Source organism: Belonocnema kinseyi, chromosome 7 (genome assembly GCF_010883055.1).
Source record: "Belonocnema kinseyi isolate 2016_QV_RU_SX_M_011 chromosome 7, B_treatae_v1, whole genome shotgun sequence".
Taxonomy (NCBI): domain Eukaryota; kingdom Metazoa; phylum Arthropoda; class Insecta; order Hymenoptera; family Cynipidae; genus Belonocnema; species Belonocnema kinseyi.
The window spans coordinates 87,037,342-87,049,789 of NC_046663.1; the positions used below are offsets into that span (position 1 = coordinate 87,037,342).

Consider the following 12,448-nt stretch of genomic DNA (forward strand, 5'->3'; position numbering starts at 1 on the left):
CAATCACCGCAGGCAGGAAAGAGCGACTATGATAAGCTCATCCAAAAATTCTAAAGTTGCGATGCTTAGCTCACGGTGTGCTTGAAGGCCGGTTGAGTTTGACTAAAATGGATCCAAAATCTGCTAATGCAGAAAGTTTTTACATCGTTTGAATATTATAAATCAGTTGAATTTAAAATCCTAGCTGCTCACATTCGCGAGTTATGCGCATTTTTTTCCAAATTCTTTTGAATACAAGTTTGCATTATTTATTCTGCATTAAAAAAAATTATTTACCACGTTTAGCCGAACCCAGGACCAACGACGGGGGCGCAGTGGCTATATGGCCCCATTTTAGTTGTTTTTCTTTTTAATTTTTTAAAAATATTTTATAATATTTTTTATTTATTTTAAAATATTTTTTATAAGTAATTATGCAATTACTGGTATACATACATATAAGAACAGAGCTTTTAATAATATTTAAAAATATCTATTAGTAAATAAAGTTAAAAACTATAGGTGAAGCGAAAAAAATTCTATTACTGCTTTTAATAGCTGTGTTGAATTTAATTTGTGGTGTATACTCGTTACCTTGTAATGTGCCCAGAATTTCGAAAAATCGCGATGTATAGATTCTCCGCCTTGCTCTGACCAATACCCTAAACAATTGCTACTTTCTATAAAGCGTACACTTTCTTTAACATGTGTCAGAATGCTGTGAATTTTTAGTGTTTTGGAAAGTTTGTCGATGCTTTTCAAAGCTTTATTTAATTCATTGATGTCTAGTCTGTTTTGTTTGTAGCTTGATAACAAGAAGAGTAATCATCTTTTAAAAATTCTGATTGTTGGAAATGAAATAGTAACTTCGAAACTATGGATTGGCACAAGAAAATAAAAATCGATGTTTACCGCGTTAAGTCACTTTCTTCGCGGACGGTCAGATATGCAACCCTTTACTTGCATTTTAAATTTTGGTATTTGTTTGATTAATTAAAAAGTGGTAAAGTTAAAAAACCGGCATTATTCGGAGAGCGTTCAAATAAAATATATCAAAATTCATAGAAAAAGCGACCACTTAAGCTTTAGCTAGTATACGTTGTTATGTAAAAATCTAAAAATGCGCAATAACTCGCGAAAGGGAGGAGCGAGAATTTTAAATTCAACTGATTTTTAATGTCCAAACGATGGAGAAACTTTCCGCGTAAGCAGATTTTGGATCCATTTTAGTTAAACTTAGCCGGCCTTCAAGCACACCGTGAGCTTTAGGGAGGATCTGTAGATTTGGGATGCGCATGGCATTACTTAGTTCTGTAGCGGACTAAACTCATCTTACTCAGTGACCCTAACGTTGGCATGTAGATATACTGCGTTTGCGCTGGCTATGCGTAAGAGAATAGTAAGGAGTAGTATCTCTGTAAGTGAGGAGTGGAACCGCGAACGTCCAAGAATTCGTTAATGTTTGCCACAAATTTTTGGACGTTCGTAATTCCACCTCTCCATCCCAACCACATAGGGTGATACCACTCCTTAATAATCCTTCGCGGTTGAGACACTCAACAATCAAGAAAACATTAGCTTAGATTCTTGTAAACGAGCGTACAAATCACCAGTTCCGGTGCGGGTATTGGGGAACATTAATTTGTTGGATCTCATAGTACGCCATGTACAAAACCAATTTTTCACATTAGCCAGAGGCGGCGGAGCCATAGGGAGCACAGGGTCCAGTGCCCCTCCCCAAGCCCTCGAGAAGTCAAGCAAGGAGGGGCGAAACATTGATTTGTCCCCCACTGAAATGAAATGATTAAATTCATCGGATCGTCGGAAATGGAAACCCTTCAATTATTTATTGCTTTGCTCAATCTTTGAGATCTATCTGGAATTTTTGTGAAATAAAGAAGTCTGTAAAATCTTTTAATTCCATCCGAAATCTATGCGAAATAATTAGGCAATCATTATAATCTTTGTTCAATTTTTGAAATATATCTGAAATATTTACGAAATATTTGAAATGTTTGTGAAATTTTTGGGAAATCCTGGTTGCACACGCAACCGGGAAACGTCGCCGAAAAAGTAAGAAATTAAAGATTTAAATTTATGCGGTTGGTCTGGTGAGTGGAAAATTTGGGCAGTGCGCGAAAAATGTTATCAACAAAAGTATTAATTATATTTTTAAAGCTACAGAACTAGTAAGATATGGATAAAATGGAACCCTTCCAAAAGGAAGAGATTATCTTGAACAGAAGTGAGGAGGTGGAGAAGTTCAACATCGACTCTGCTGATGATACAGAGAGGGCAGCACCAAATGGGAATGAACAAGCAGACGACATCGAACAGCTATCAGGGGAAAATAATAATCAGTCGACGTCGACGGCGAAAAAATGTCGAGGAAGACTAAAGAAAGAGGTTAAGGAAAAGGAGAAAGTAATTGCGAGCTCCAGGAAAATCACGGACTTCGTATAATCCAACTCGAATGTGACAGAGTGGGGAGGGTTGACGAATGAAGTGTTCAAAAGAAGGGAAAAAATAACTAGATCACCTAGCAGAAGTGAATGGGGAAGCGGCAAGGGATGTGATAGAAGTTTGAGCGAGGATTTAACGGATGTGGAGGGCGAAAATAAAAAGTTACGTCAGTTACAATCAAATAATCTCATGGTTGTCAGAATTGAAGAGAAAGGGACACAGCTTACAAGCAAACCCCACGATGAAATGGCCCAAAATATGGTTACTCAATTAGAAGAAAAGGATACTAGATGCATGGCTAGATTTTTCATACAAATTAATGACAGTGATGAGTTGACAGGCGAGAACATTCGAAAAAAGGAGATGGATTTGGCAGGTGCAATTTCGGACCTATTGAAGGGGTGGTGGAATGCGATTGGGAAAAGAGAAATAGACAAGGCAGCTCAGGAATATCACAATTTACAGCTTTCATTCGAATCTTTGAAAAACAGGACAATTGAAAAAGAAACAGGGTGGGAAGCAGTCGTCTCAATTTTAGAAAAGACCAGGGAAAAAGAAAAGGCTTGGGTAGCAGAGAAGAAAGGCATGGAAGAAGAAATTAGAAATCTAAAAGTTAAGTTGTCAAACTCTATAAAAGGTTACATAAATGGTGAAGTATGTACTCATTTAACAGCGGAGGGACAAACTTCAAATATTTATGGAGGCCTAGAAAGGACCAGAGAAAACGACAGGGACAACAGATCAGGAAGCTCAGGATCAAGGAAAGAATAAGGATTCTCAACGATCGGAAACCCACAACCAAATAGAAAACCCACAAGGTCACAAAAAACAGCAGTAAATATCCCAATACCTAGAAAGCTGACGAAAAAGGAGCTGGACGGAAAAATAAAAGAAAGAAGGGACAGAAAAAATCATGTTATAATCCGCGGATTTAGACCAACCGGGAGGAATCTAGAGGCAGAAATAAAAGCGGCCGTTAAAAGGAAAATTGGAGTAGCAGCAGAGGTCAAAGGAATGTGGTTCAACAATGGAGAGTTTTTGGTGGACTTGCATCCTTGGAGCGACAAAATGTGCATAATGAGAAGAAAATTCAAATTCAGAGGGACCAGCATCTGGATTGCGGACAACTTGACCGACAGAGTGCTTCAGATACAGAAGTGGATCATCAATGTAGCTAAGAAGAAGCACGACAAGGGAAAGCAGTGAGGACGGCTACATGAAATGGAAGATTGGTTCTTCTGGAACGAGGAAGAAGGGGGAATCAGCAAGAATTTTTTTCGTATCCACGGCGCCTAAGAATATCAGAGGTGTGTAATGGAATATTTCGGGAGCAGATAAGGTAGGACAGGCATGGGATTTTTTAAAGGATTTTGAATTAATAGTACTACAAGAAACTTGGCTAATGAAAGAGTCAGAAGAACAATTTGTTAAAAAGCTAGATAAAGATTTTATTTGGATAGCAAAACCAGCAGAAAAAGTTCATAGTAAGGGGAGAGCAAAGGGTGGGCATCTAATAGGAATTAAGAAAAATTAGGTGGGGGACAATTGGGAGTGTAAAGAATTATATTACGGAATCGTAATTAGTAGCAATAACTCAAGATTTAAATCAAAAATACTAAAAATTGTAACAGTTTATAACAATGAAGGCATATCTAAAGTCCGAGGAAGTCTTTATAAATTGATAGAAAAGGCAAGCAAAGAAAATGAGTGCTTAGTAATGATAGGTACCTGAAACGCTAGAGTAGGCAGGGTCACAGAGGAGAGCCCAGAGATGCAGTACGAGAATGGCAATGAAAATCTGCGAAACTCGGAGGACGAGTTGGTGAACGCGGAGGGTAAAAAACTTTTGAATATTTGTGAAGAACACGGGTTAAAAATCCTTAATGGTTGTACTCAGGGCGATAGAAAAGGCAGATTCACGCATATTTGCAACGCGGGGGGATCAGTCTTAGATTTCATTATTTTAAAAGAAGACGAGGGCGTGAACCCAATATCGGAAATAAAAGTTGAAGCGAGAATCGAGTCGGATCACCTACCGGTCACCTTCTGACTCTCTCACACGGGGTCCGACTTATAAGAAAAAAGGGAACCGAGAAGAGGGCGGAATATAAATAAGGAAGAAAAACTCTTCTAGGACAAAGGGAAATCAGAAAAATTCGGGAAAAAATGGAAGAATTATGGGAAACAATAGTAGAGGAAGAAGCAGGTGAAGACAGCTGGGAGATAATAATTGATAGTATAAAAAAAGCAGCAAAAGAATTAGGAATGGTAAGGATGGTGGGGCCCCACAGTTATAATTTTAAGAAAAGGTTTGACTGGTTCAATGAAGATTGCAAAGAACAGAGGAAAAAAGTGTGGGAAACCTTAAAAATATCTCTAAAGTTAAAGGGAGAAACGGAGCGGGAGAAATTGGTGTACGAAAAAAAGAGGTTAAAAAGTGTATACACGGAAAAAAGGAGACAAAGAAAAGAACAAAATTGGAAAGAGGTAGAAAATAGTAGATAGTTAAATAAATAAAAAGATAGTTAAAGGGAGAAGCAGAGCGGGAGAAATTGGTGTACGAAAAAAAGAGGTTAAAAAGTGTATACAAGGAAAAAAGGAGACAAAGAAAAGAATAAAATTGGAAAGAGGTAGAAAATAGTAGACAATCAGGCGATTTTGGAACGGAATTAGAACATTTAGACCAAAAATCAGAGGGAACGTCAAAGGGGAAGAAATTAGCTGAGAAAAATGGAACTCATTTTGAAAAGCTACTAGGAAGCGAGGGTGAGAAAAATCAGAATAATCAAGAATTAGCGAGAGATAGAGACAAAGCGGGTAGGGGGACTAAGACTGAAAACGAGGAAGCTCCAACGGACAGTAGAGAACATCTAGATGAAACCGAAAGGGACGTAATGGAAAAATAGAGTTTAAAGAATTGTGTGAATGCCCAAGAAAAATGAAAAGAGGAAAAGCGCCTGGGGAGGATGGGGTTCCAATAGAATTTATTGCAGGGACGCCAAAATTATGGTCGACGGAAATGCATGAAGTAATAAACGACTCATGGAAAAATGGAGTTATGATTAAAGGACGGAAGACTGCCAGGATAGTACCAATATTTAAGAATAGAGACGAGGACGATGCGGAAAACTACAGAGGAGTTTCGCTGCTAGATTTAGGTCACAAAATATTAGCGGCTATAATGGATGCAAGACAAGGGGAATGGGTAAAGGAAAAGAGATTGCTCAGAGAAAGTCAGGCAGGTTTTATGAAAAAAAGAAGTACCAGAGACCACATCTTTGTCTTAAATTCTTTAATAAACAACAAGTTAAAAAAAGAGAAGGCAAAGCTATACGTGGCATTTATAGATTTTAAAAAAGCATTTGATACAATAGACAGAAACACACTTTTTGAAAAACTAGAAAAGGTAGGAATCAGCGGCAGAATGCTCAATATTATCAAGAGCATTTATAGGAACACTTTCAATGAGGTAGTAACGAAAGCGGGAATCTCAGAAAATTTTAGAACAAATATAGGAGTAAGACAAGGATTCCCTTTGAGCCCGACCCTCTTTAATATTTTCTTGAACGACATAGATGATGAGTGGGCCAAAAAAAATGAAGGAGGAACCGTAATTGGGAATAAAAATAAATTAGAAGTGAATGTCAAAAAAACGAAGGTAATGGTGTTTAAGAAAGGGGGTAGGAAGAAATCTGGAGAATGGAAATTTGAAGGAGAACAACTTGAAGTTGTAGACAAGTTTAAATATTTAGGTTTTTGGTTTTCATCGGGCGGATCCTTCAACAAACATCTAGCAGCCTAGAGGAGGCATTACATACTGGATGTATTGGCAAAAGCAGGAGCGTTTTACGGGGTCGAAATATGGGGATGGAGAAGGGAAGAAATAGAGAAAGTACAGAGCAGATGTTAAAATGATTATGGGATTGGATAGAAATACCCCTGCATACATCTGAAAAATAGAGTCAAGAAGAAGTGCGGAAATTTAAACTAGAAGGGCGAGTAACTATCTTTATGAAATATTAGAAATGGAGGAAGATAGGTTACCAAAAATTTGTCTAATGGAGGAGATACGAGACTGCATAAACGGTAATCTGTCAGTCTGGGGAAAGGAATTAGTAAATCATTTTATTCTTTGTTCAATATTTGAAATCTATCTGAAATTTTTGTCCAATAATGGACGTCTTTGGAACCTATGAAATCTTTGGGTAATTATTGAAATCTCTGTGAAATCTTTGATAATATGAATTTTGTACCTGTAATTATTATTTATTATTTATGTTGAATTTTTACATCTTATAATGTTATTATACTATGACCAAATTGTATCGTTCAATAGCATAAGTCTAAGACCCGATGTCCCTGCCACTCTCTAGAAAAAAGGTTTAGCCACTTCTAACATCAGCTAAAACACAATTATAACAATATTAAAATCCGTGTTAATATGTTCTCGACAACGCATTATTTTTAATCGATAAGCTTATTTTAACATTTAACGACATTTTAATAGAGTATAATATGGTTAAACTTTGAACCTCATTTTATCTGTTTGACAGTCGAGGGACATGGCGTAGTATAACTTTAGGCCGATAAAAAATAACTTTGTTTAAAAAGCAAACTTCATTTAAAGCTGAAAAAATTCTAGTAATCAAGAATTGTGATATTAAAACTTTTTTATACGTAAGTGCTTTAAAACTGTAATATTTTGAAGTAAATTTAAATAACTTAACATCGTTAATTGTTAACTGTTAATTACGCTTTCTAAAAATTAAACCAATCATTTAAAATTATCAAAATAGAAATATGCTTTAGATTTTCATTTATATGTGCATTAGTATCAATGGAATGAATCAATGGGTTTGCACTGTTTATAGTTTGGGAAATAAATTGAACCGTTAGTGATCAAAAGGGGATACGCCCGAAACTCCGTCGTTTTAGTTGGACCCTGGGTCATATTTTTTTCAGGTCCAATTTTAATTTTTTAATAACATATCCGAATAGTAAATTTTATTCCGCATATTTTTATCCCATAAATAAACGTGATGAATTTTTTAGTTTTCGAAATAATCAAGAAAATGTTATTTTTTGCTGCAATAGCAAAATAAGAATTTTTTATGTTCAACTCGCCATAATTTCTACAATAATAGGAATTTTGTAATAAAAATCTCATAAAATATGCACGATTATATAACGAAACTAACGGTTTTTATAGAATTTCAATGAAATAAATTTAAGAAAAACTTTAGCTTCAAGACCTCAAAGATTAAACTGTTTAAATCTGTGCATTCAAAACAATATTTTTAAATTAAAATTGCAGAAATTTTTAAGATGATAAATATATTATCAATAAGTATTATATCATGCAGTATCAACTAACATTCAAAACGACTGGATAGATTTTTTTGCTAAAAAAAAGTGTTCCTTTACGTTAAATCATAGATTCTTCCTTATGCCTTACGGCCCACATAAATTATAATAAAATTGAGCCAAAACCCATTTTTTCGAACTCAAAATTTATTTGATTAAAAACTCCTTTCTCAATCCTTAACGTTTCAGTACAATGCATAGCTTTTTCAAAAGGATTTTACCTGGGTTTTCGAAGTTTGAATCAATCAAACCATACTATTAATGTCGTAGGATAAAAATAAAAATAAAAAACCATGTCATTGGAAATTTTCCAGTCAATATTTCTTTTTCATAAGTCAAATTTTAAAAGCAATGAGTATGGTTATAATAAAGTCTCAAAAAATTAATGAGAATTTAATCAATTAAGGACTACATTTTAAAGAAATTAAAAAGGAAAATTTTATCTTAAGTTAGGAAGGACAAACAGAAATTGACAGTTTAGAAAAAAAATTTATTTTTTTTATTGATTTATTTTTAAAATGATTTTTTTTTCTTAACTGTCAATTTCTGTCCGTCCTTCTTAACCTGGGATAAAATTTCCCTTTTTAATTTCATTAAAATGTAGTCCTTAATTGATTAAAGTCTCATTAATTTTTTCAGACTTTATTATAACCATACTTATTCTTTTTAAAATTTGACTTAAGAAAAAAACTTTTGACTGGAAAATTTCCAATGACATGGTTTTTTTATTTTTGTTTTTACTCTACTACATTAATCTTATGTTTGGACAAAAGTGTATCTGTCAGCAACAAATTATCACTGTCATGTTCACCGTTTAAAATTGCAGAATTCTAAATATTGCAAGATATATTGTAAATCTTTCAAGTTCTCGGATGAAAGCGTTATATATAGTTTATATATAGAGGACAAAACCATGACATTGTTATTTTTCTTTGATACATTTTTCTGTATGAAACGAATGAATAATATCATTGTTCTGAAAACTATATACATAAATTATATATAACTTTTTACCTGCGTTTAATTATTGCAAACACATTAAAAATTGTATTTTTTCTAATTACAAACTTTCAAAATTAACTAATTCAAACTTGAACGGCCAAATTTAAACAATGCCAAACATCCTAATGAATTTTTAATTCATTTTAATCTTCATCCCTGTGCAAGTTGATTTTGGTTCTCTCAGGAAGGTGGCCATCCTGGTCTAGTTCTAATACAGAGATCTCAAAAGCAAAGAGGTTTTAACAAATTTAAAATATTCGAGTATCAATAAAAATAAATAATAATAAAATAACTCTGTTTTCTTATGTTTATCCTACTTGGTGATTTTTAATAATTTGAACAAAAAAGAATTTAGAGAAAAAATATATTTACCTGTGCAAAGTTGCAACAATACCCAGTATCTAAATTGTTTCGTTATCCTGTTTGCAAGTAATCAAAATGCCAAAAAAACATTAAAGTTCAAGTTTATTTGTTTTAAAAAGCTGCTACTGTTGACTATACTATATTAAACTCACAGCACTGTAGTAGTTTTCATTCTAAAGGAAAAGTGAGATTGTTGCACTTCATCTACTTATCCACCTCACATTTCCCCTACCTTTCCTAATTACATCGACCAACGAAATAGAGTAAACCTATTTTGTAAGAAATGAGTCATAATTTAAAGATCGCTTTTTTTGTTGAGAACTTAATTTATTTGACTAAACATGCAACTATTCCATTTTTAGCTGAAATTTATATTTTTAAATTGAAAATTGCCCTCTTCTAATAAAAAAATCTTGTATTTTGTTAAAAATTCGTCTTTTTGGTAGAAAATTAATCTACTTGGTTCAAAATTCGTCCTTTTAGATTAAAAATGTAACTATTTGGCTCTAAATTAATCTGGCTTCTTTGAGGATTCAACACTTTGTTAAAAAACTAAACTATTCAGCTTCTTCAAAATTCATTTACTTTGTTGAAAATTGTTTTTTTTTCGTAGAACAGTAATCTTCTTGCTGGAAGATTTATCTTTTGGATTGGAAATTTAACTATTCGATTAAAACTAGCCTTTTTTGGGTTTTTTAAACTCACCTCCTTCGTTGAAAACTTAACTGTTTCGTTTTTAAATAATAATTCTTTTCGGTTCAAAAATTATCTTTTGGGAAAATTAATTCATTTAAAGATTCATCATTTTAGTTGAAAATTAATTTCTTATATGTTGAAAATGTAACTATTTTCTTAAACATTCGTTTTGTTTATAATTAATGTTTTTCGCTAACCATGCAATTTTTCCATTTTCGGGTGAAAGTTAATAATAGATTAAAAAAGTTTTTTTATATTTGGAAATTAATGTATTTTATTAAAAAATCATGTTTTTTGGTCGAAAATCAATTTTTTTTAAATGAAAATTCGTCCTTTTTAGTTAAAAATGCAAGTGTGGGTCTAAATTAATCAATCTGGTTTAGTTGAGGTTTTAACAATTTGTTAGAAAATTAACTTTTTTGTTAATAATGCCTGTGTTTTTGGATTAAATTTATCCATTTGGTTACAAATTAAACTATTTTTAATCAAATTTAAGTTTTTAGTAGAAAAGGAACATTTTTTGTTTAAAAAAATCATACTATCGGGTTTAAAATTCAAGCATTTTGTAGATAATTCGTCCTGTTGGCTTCATATTCAACCATTTTGTTGAAAATTTATGTCTTTTGTTGAAAATCGTGTTTTTTGGTAAAAAATTCTTCACTGTTCTTAACTAAAAATGTATATATTTGGCTACAAATTAATAATTTTTAGTTGAAAATTTAACTACTTAGTTAAAATTTTAAGTTGTTTTGTCCCGCATTCACATTTTTCAAAGATGCACCTCTTTTTCTTGAAATTGTACTTTTTTTTTTAAATTCGGTTTTCTGTTGGTTAAAAATTAATTTTTAATCTTAGAATTGCACATATTGATTTTGGTTATAAATGTATCCTTGACAAGTTGAGAATTCAACTATTGAGTGTAATTTATTGCTAGATTCAATATGGTATTAATTGGCATTGAGCATTATTTTTCTTTGAAAGAGTTTATTCCACATGATTACCCGTTTTTCGTCTAAAATAAACTTTCTTTAGTATATGTTGATAGAATTTTTTTGCTACTTTTTATGGAGGCGGGAGGGTAGGGGTAACCTAAAATTGGTAACGTAGTATATCCAAGACACTTTATCAAAATATGCTACAAAAGTATTTTCGTGCCAATTCTTTAGAATTTCCTTGCGTTAGATAAACTAAAATTAGGTTATGTTCCATCAAATTTTATTTGCATTTACATAGTATATTTAGATTTACAGATTAAATAAATTGATGCTCAAGGGATTTTCAAACGTGATTTTTTTAATTTGCCTTATAACCGAAATTCTTCTTGTTTTGGAAATTAAAATTTTTAAACATATAAAACAAGAGTAGGTAATACTTACTTCTTACTGAGGAACTTATTCTTATTCTTCTTATTGAAGAACTGGGTAATTATCCTCAGGATATTTTTTAAATAAAGAAATTCTTTATTATTTACGTCATTCTCTGATTCATTTTAAAACTGGAAAATCACAGTGAGCTGTAAATTCCATTTTCTGTATTTCAAGGAAGATTGTACACATTGTAAACACATGCACGTGACACGATTCTGGGTTTTCAATCTTTCCTACAGATAGCAGCACTATGCAGCGATGTGTCTAAAGTCGATTGCTAACAGAAGATTACGAGTACAAAATAATAATCATTTATATTTTTATTTAAAATGAAAATGAAATCTACTTTCTTATGAATAATTTCATGCAACGAAATCACAGCATGATAAAAGTTCATAATTCAAAATTAGTTTTCTAAACTACCTGTTTTTCACCTGATTAGAGACAAATAAATAATAATGCAAAAAAAAGGGGAGAAAATGGAAAAGTCCCCCAAAACCAACTTCTGACTTTTTACTTATTCTTCCTCTATCTTTTTTATCCTGTTAGGGAACAGACAGGTTTCAAAATCAATTTAGATCTCATCAGAGATTATTTATAGGAAAACCACAAGATTGAAACTCACCTAATTTTCGCTAAGAAGAAGATAAATATTTGTTAGAAAAAGTTACTATATCTAATTTTGCATTCATCAGTGAAAAACTAAAAAACGTAGAAAAATTATTTTTTATTTTAAAAAAATGTAAACGTTTCTTAAACAAAAAATCAGCTGATCCCAATTATAGTTTACTTAAGTAAATGAACCTCCCTGATGTATAATTATACATATTAAAGTTCAATATTTTTCCAGATTTATCAAAACTTCACCTCGTATATTTCGCGCTTGATAGTGTGTTTACTTCGCGCTTCGCGCTCAGTCTTTGTATATTTCCCCACACTTGTGCACAGATTTTTTAAAAGTGAAGGTCAAAGCGTTGACAACAGCAATTTGGTGATACTGAATTCTCTTATTTTAAATCTCCTTCGGCTATAATCAAGTATCTCGTGCTTCGCAATCGAATTTTTGCCACAAGTTGTATATCAGTTCCATAAATGTATACTACACTAAACTCCCGCTTTCAGTCCAAGTGTTGGGGGTTGCCTTCAAATGGCCTTGGACTGATTTCGGGGTGACAGAAACCTAAACAGTGAGAGCCGCTTGACTCGCTCCCAAT

General features: G+C 32.7%; 1 protein-coding gene across 3 annotated transcripts in view; it reads right to left on the bottom strand.

Moving 5' to 3' along the window:
• LOC117176041 (cytosolic endo-beta-N-acetylglucosaminidase) overlaps positions 1–11,425 on the bottom strand; it is a 30,161-nt gene extending 18,736 nt beyond the window's left edge. For 2 of the 3 annotated variants that reach the window (XM_033366029.1, XM_033366026.1), the window contains exon 1: positions 11,244–11,425. The gene's annotated coding sequence lies outside the window, so the exon portion shown is untranslated. Of the gene's footprint in view, positions 1–9,180; positions 9,441–11,243 lie in introns of all 3 variants that reach the window. The other variant, XM_033366027.1, reaches the window with a different exon arrangement.
• Positions 11,426–12,448: the final 1,023 nt, after the last annotated feature.